Below are 7,263 nucleotides of genomic sequence, written 5' to 3' on the forward strand. Positions count from 1 at the left end.
ATGTTCAACCTTTTTATGTTTTTTATAATTAATTAACTGGACCAAAGTTCAGTGTTTCCTTGGAGGATATCAAGGCTAATAAACAAAGCCATTTCAAATATAGAGTCTGCTTGTTGATCTTGGAGAAACAGCAAGACAAATAATCCTAGTGAATATCTAGGGTTAAATTATATTTTTAGAATGGAATACTTGTCCAGTCTGTAAATCCTTTCATATTTATTTCATTCGTAATTTTGCTTGCAAGACCATTTAAACAAAAGCAGGGAAACCACTAGATGTTGATGCACAGCAGGTAAATAATTTCTTGCGAGTAAGAAATACACCTTGCACATGATCACGGTCTTCAGATTCAATCATACTGCTTAAGGCTTTCTTTAATTTGATCAGAAGGAAAATTTGTTGTCTTCCTTTGCGTATTTTTATCTTGCTTATTCAGTTGTTTCAAATATAATTCTTCTTAGTGTATCTGGATGTTATATCTATTAGTTACTGCGTATAATTATAGCCTTATATTTATTACTCAGTCCAAATTATTTTCAAAAATGTAATGAGTCGAAGGATAATCAGCACACTAGAAGTTGAACGGACCCCATCAGTTTGGTTAATCACCTAACAAAAGTAAGACCAATTTTTATTTGCTGTATTAATCCCAGTCAACTGATTACTCCTTTTCATTAAGCTTCAAAAGGCTCATCGTCTCTAAATAGTAGTTTAGAACATCTTTAAAATCTTCTGGGGGCTGGGCGGGGTGGGGGGCGGGGGAGGGATTAGGTATTTACTTGATTTTTACTTTTGTGTCAGAAATTTAAATATAAAAGTTAAGATAATTTGTTTTCTATTTTGGTTCCTAAGCAAAGTGCCCTGTTTATGCATGCCTTGGTCTCTAGTTCCATGGTTTTCTGCAATGCCAATTATTTCATTTACAATTCAAACCCACCATTCTTAAACTAATCTCTATACTTGAGATGAATCCTTCTACTCCCACTGCTTCTTTCTTAAACTCCAATAGCAAAGTTAGGAAGTCTACATAAAAGTCTTGATAGTTAAAACTCTAAAGCTCTTAGCAAAGTCATTCTAAAATTGTTTTGCTGGCTTTTAACCCTACCACATATTTGCAGCTATAGAAAGTAACCCTAGTATTTGACAGATGAGCACAATTTGTGGGGGAAACATTTCCCATTTCTTTCATTTTGCCTGTCTCCTAGTCAAGGTCTTAAGTTCTTTTAGCACTAAGTTTATGATGAAAACTTGTACATAACAACATTAAATCTTGAAATGACAAAGCAGGGTGTCATTTAAAGGATAGTTGGAGCCAATATTCTAGGTCGGCAAGGTCCTTAGTGGGTGTGTAACCTAATCGTTTAACAGATAAGGAAGCTGAGCTGCACACGTCCCCCCCCCCCCCAAACAACTTGCCTGAGATGCCTGCACTAATTGTCACTGAGCCAGAATAAAGGAAACTACTATTTGGGCCAATTTTGAAAGAAACTACCTAGTCCTTGACTCGTTTCCAAGCTCAGTTTTCCTGTAAGGCTGTTGTAAAGATTAAATGAGATATGATGAGCCCTAAGTGATCACAATGGGTGGCCATCAGAGTGCTCAGGAAGTGTTCCCTTTCCACCTCTCCTCTTTCTGCTGCTGCCCTTACCTATTGGCAAGATTTTGGCAAGATTATGGCAAGATTATGGCTTCTGACTGCCCAGATTTTGGGAGCCAGATTTGCACAGAAGTAACTGAAAAGTTTTGGGGAGATGCATGCTCTCAAGAATGTAACCATCTCCTCATCCTTGAAATGTAACTACAATCTGATTACACCAGCTAAAAAGACCCATACACTGACATCCGCCTGCTCCAGTGCTCCACGGAACCTGGTTTCTCGCAGGGAAATGGGGGCATGCTTTCTTTCTCACCCCTCACACGCTTACTCCAGATTGGGATCCCAAATAACCAATATTTGACTATCAAAATGCTACTTTATGTTCAACTCTGTAATCTCGAAATTGAAATTTTCTTCATACGTCAATTGCTATATAGTTAAAAAGGAGAAACACAGTTCACTCTCTAATGTCTTGATATGCACTGAGTTGACATTAAAAGAGCTGCTAATATTGTATAAACTGTTATATCATCTGTGTTACAATTCTGCCTCATCAGGTTTTATGGAATGCCCCCTTCCATTTCCTTCATTCCACCAGACATGTCATCAAAGGAGAATAAATTAAGTATTGTGCCAGAAAATGTGGTCTACTTTCTAAAAGGCATCTATCTCTAGCTTTCACAAATGCCTTTTGGAATGAGCAATGTGGAAACAGTGTCCCCATTGTTGTTTAGGAATGTCATGAATTGGATCCCCACCCCAGCCTTTTATAGAGAAAAAGAATAAAAAGCGTTCATCGGAGTTTAAAATTATCATATTTTATAGCATATGCTAACATGTTAATGAGATGAAGCATTATCACATCTTTGCCGAGGCCCTTATGGATAATTGAGCTTTGTCCGTCTGCCCAAGTAGATTGTAAACTCTGTGACGGTGGAGGAAACTTCAACTTTGTAGTTTTATGAGACCCCTTTCAGAGCGTGTTGACACTTCCATTGTCGGTCTAGTGACTAGGTTGAATATTTGTATTGGGGGATATCAGAAATCCCAGCTCCTTTCCACTTTGTAAATTCTATTTCAACACGAAGTGTTTACTAGTGACCCCAAACTGAATGTGAAGTACCAGATAACATGAGCCATTCTTTAACTCTGTCTAAAAATATATAACTGAGAGATCAAGCAGTGTTCTCCTAGTAAATAAAGATAACTCTGGGGAATTTCTCTGTAAAGATTTAGACAGCTCACAGAGAAGTTCCTTTTGGTGGTTGGAATAGAAAGGGCAGGAGAGGATGAAGGAAAGCCAGTTCAAAGTGTGTGTGTGTGTGTGTGTGTGTGTGTGTGTGAGAGAGAGAGAGAGAGAGAGAGAGAGAGAGAGAGGGAGAGGGGTTTTTGCATCTCAAAGAGGGGGAGGGTTTGGGACTCTAAGAAGACTAGACGGGGAGTTTGGGTCTTTCTCTTCCCACTCTTTGCTTTAACCTCCCTCTCCCAAAACCATGTGGTGATAAGGGGCTTGGACTGAGAATCAGAAGATCTCTGCTTTAGTCTGGGCTCTGTCACTTAGTAGCTGAATGACATTTAAGCAAATCACTTACTAGATTACCTCTGAGGTCTCTTCCCACTCCATAAATCTTCACTCTTTATCTCATTCCCCCTCCTTTTGTTCTTCCCTTCCCCCACCCCCGCCCCTTCTTCCAGGTCTTCCTTTTAACTGCAGTAATAATAATAATGAATTAGTTACCTCTGGAGAGAAAGCTGAGATGGTATGTGGTGAATTAATGGAGAGTTTGGCTTTTTGTCTCTGCCATGAACTCTTTTCTTTGTTTCTGTGTGTTTTCTTTATCGATTAAATCACAATTTTCCATAAACTTAAGCTGCTTATTGCATTTAAGTATTCAATAATTTCCCCCAAATATTCCTCTTTTGTGGATATAAATGTTAACACAAAACTTTTCGTCACAAGTTATGCAGTAAATCAGGGGATTCACATGGAGTTAGTCCACATAGACATACCACAAAGAAAAACACTCCCCCAAAGTGAGCATTGTTTAGGTTGCCTTTTACCTCATCTTTTAAGCTATAAACACCCATGCTCCCATTCTTATAAGTTGGCAGAAAGATTCTAGGAACCCCTTTGACCATGTCTATGTTCAAAGTGGATTACTATTTCATCTCTCGTGACAAGAACAAGTAATTGGCAGAGATGTGGGCAGATAAGTTGTCTGTAGTTCTCTGCCCTATTCTTTAAGAGCCATTTCTTTTTTGTTTTGTTTAATATTTTTGTCTCTCTTTAATTGTATTATTTTTAACTGCGGTAGCATGGATTGATATACAACACTATATATAGCATGGGAGTCTAGGTTCACACCTCGTCAGTTGTGCGTTCCTATACCACATCATCAAAAAACACCCACAATCCTCCGCCATACTCCATTGGGCCCTCCTTCGGCCTTTGCTCTCCACCCCCACTTTAGGGACATTGTGAGCAACACCTGCTGTAGGAGGAAGCTTTCCTTATTAAAGCTAGCACACAGTGATTTCTGCCATCTGAACAACCAGGACATTGGAGCTCTGTTTTGTTAAAGTCATGTACTGGGTATCTAGAAAGAGAAGAATGCTTTGTGACCCCAGTTTAAGAGCTCAATAATTTTCAAAGCACATAAATCGATATATTGTTTTGTTTTATAAATTTTCAAAGCAGGGCCTCCCTGGTGGTGCAGCGGTTGAGCGCTGCGCTGCGAAGCTGCCCGCAGCCTCTGCAGTGCGAGTTCGATCCCCGGCTGCCAAGTGAGGGTCCCACATGGCACACAGACCTCTCCCGCTGTACCCACTTCTCCCCTCAGCAGTGTACTTCATTGGTCTGCCTGCTCTGCTCCCCGCTCTGGCTCTGGTGAATTCTCTCACCCTCCCGTGCTTCTGACTGTACCCAGTGCTTGTATAAATAAATAAATAAATGAATGAATGAATGAATAAATAAATAAATAAATAAATAAATCTTAAAAATTTTTTTTTCAAAGCATATCAATGCCTTGGTATTCACCAGTGTGAATTCACCAGAGTTCTCCAGAAGCCTGTGAGGTAGATGGCTGAGATTATCCCTCTTTCCATTGGCAGCAGAGAGGATGTGAACACAGGTCTCCACTTACCTTACTTGACTCTCCCTTCTTGGCAAACTCCAGTGCCACAACTATACTCAATCTGTACCCCTTTCTTGGCTTCAAATTCACAAAGCCTGCTCCTCACTCCTACCTAACCCCTAAAAACTTATTTGAGCTTCTCTCTCTACTCCATCAGCTCCCCAAAGCTGACTATGTGCCAGGCACTGCTCTTAATACATTCTACACATATCTTACTCTGTGATTCCATTGGGTAGGTAATCATCCATTCTAGAAGATAAAGTGAGGGTAAGTCATTTGACATGACCTGAAGCCAGGTTGTCCGGAATCAGTACCATTTCTGAAATCTTTATTGTCATCACCAAGGAAATATGGCAAAGCCATGATGGGAGCATTTGGATTAATCCTTTGAATGAAAGCCTATCAACGTCTTCCTTCAGATCTTCGGAGAGGGAGGGAAATAGAACTTTCTAAGACACAGTCACTTGGCTTCCCATGACCAACTTCGTGGGGAGACTTTGTAAGAACAAGGCCAGGTGGCCCCTTTAACGCTTTAGAACAGCGCTATCCAATAGAAAGTTAGTACAAGTCGCACATGTAATTTAAAAAGTTTTGTAGCTATATTGAAGAAATAGGTGAAAATAAGTTCAACAATATGTTTATCTAACCCACTGTATCCCAAATGCACTCATGTGCACATGTAATTAATATTAAAATTATTGGCGACCTCTTTTACCTTTCGTTTGGTATCAGGGTCTTTCAAACATGGTGTGCATTTTCTATGTACAGAATACCCTGTTTCAGACTAAACACATTTCAAGTGCCCAATAGCACAGGTCCTGAGTGGCCACCAGACAAGTCGGATTTAGGGGGATTTTGCTGTCTTTTGGCACCAACCACTCTTTTGATGGTGCCAGCTACGATGCCTCCCTCTTTCTTATTTGTCATCCACAGTGTGGCTGTCAGCTGTTTCTATCCCTTTGTCAGTGTGTCCAGGTTATCAAGCCATCTTTGTTAATAAAGGACTCACTCCATATTTATCTCATAATAACAGTGTTTATTGACTATATATGATGACCGGGTATGCTGCTCAGAGCCTTAGCTTTATAAACACAAAGTCACAAAATCCTCACAACAACCCCACAAATTTATCTTTTACCATCTCTCCATTTTACAATGGAGGAAACTGAAGTTCTTTAACTGCCTTAAGTGGGGCATGATTCCAGGCCCCCAAGCTTAACCACCTCTCCACTCCACCCCAGCCCTACCTACCTTGCTCTAGACCCAGGGCAATCATTTGAGTCACTGGTAGAGGCACAACTCAGTTTCAGTTCCTCCCCGGTCAGCTAGACCTAGGAGGGATTCAGCCCATAGCAACTGATACATAGCACATGTTTAGGGTTTGCATCTCTCTGTGTGGGTCTGTACCTACACACACACACACACACACACACAGAGAGAGAGAGAGAGAGAGAGAGAGAGAGAGAGAGAGAGGAATAAGATCAAACACCTACTCTAAGAATGTTCATAAAAACCATAGAATTGTAGAGCCGGAAATGACCCTTATAGGTCATCTGGTCAAGAAAGTGCAGCTTGTTGAACAGACTAACTTAAAGATACAAGTGAACAAGCTGAAGCAGATAATCTGACTTCAAGTAATTTAGTATCTATTACACCCTTGTTGTTCTAACACTTCCCTACCAGAAATGTAGGAGGGGCAACAGTGTAACAAGTCTATTCTCACTAATAACTACTTTATCAAAGGTTTGTCTTTCCTGCTAAAATATTGTTTACAAAATTGTATCAGCATTTGCAAAACAAAACAAAACATTTCTGCCTTTGAGAACACAGAGTTATAGTGGATTCCTCTTTCCTTACCTTGGTTCATGCTTTTAGTTAAGCATTTAATTGTTTTCGAAATGCTTCACCAGGCCAACAACATATTAAGTTCTTTAAGGATTAAGACACTATCATGCCCTTACTTCAATTCCCTACTGCCCTAATTCTGAGCCCTTAACAAATGTGTCATCAACAAAATCAAAATTGTACAATTATCAGTATGAGGAGGTTGGGTTTAGCCCTTTTATTTTATAGATGTGTTTGTTTTTTTAACGATGGTAAAATGCACTACTCCGAAGCATTGTTACCAGCTTGACCTTTGGGATTAGTACTGGTGGCCATTTCAGCCTCAGCGACAGCAGTAAGATCTCACAAAGATTCTTTCAGCAACAAACTAGCCACAGCTCTTTCCTCCGATTCTTCTATTTCAAAGTGAGGGCTTGACCATAGTTTAAATGTTGAAATGTTTCCCACTTAAGCACAAAACACACTTGATTTCTTATTTAAAAAAAAAAAACACGGCTTTTATATATTATGTTTCAAAGTGGAGATGGCTGTGCAACTTGAGCCTTGTCACACAACCTCAACCTGACTTTTTAAAAGTGCTTGGAATACTGTTCTTTTAAAAAGCATGACGACAGCCTGCTATATAATGCTTTCCTTTTGCCAGCCTATGTAATTTATTATAAATTGTTAAAAAATCCAAACAGTTTA

Source organism: Talpa europaea (genome assembly GCF_964194135.1).
Source record: "Talpa europaea genome assembly, chromosome: X".
In the NCBI taxonomy this organism is placed as follows: Eukaryota; Metazoa; Chordata; class Mammalia; order Eulipotyphla; family Talpidae; genus Talpa; species Talpa europaea.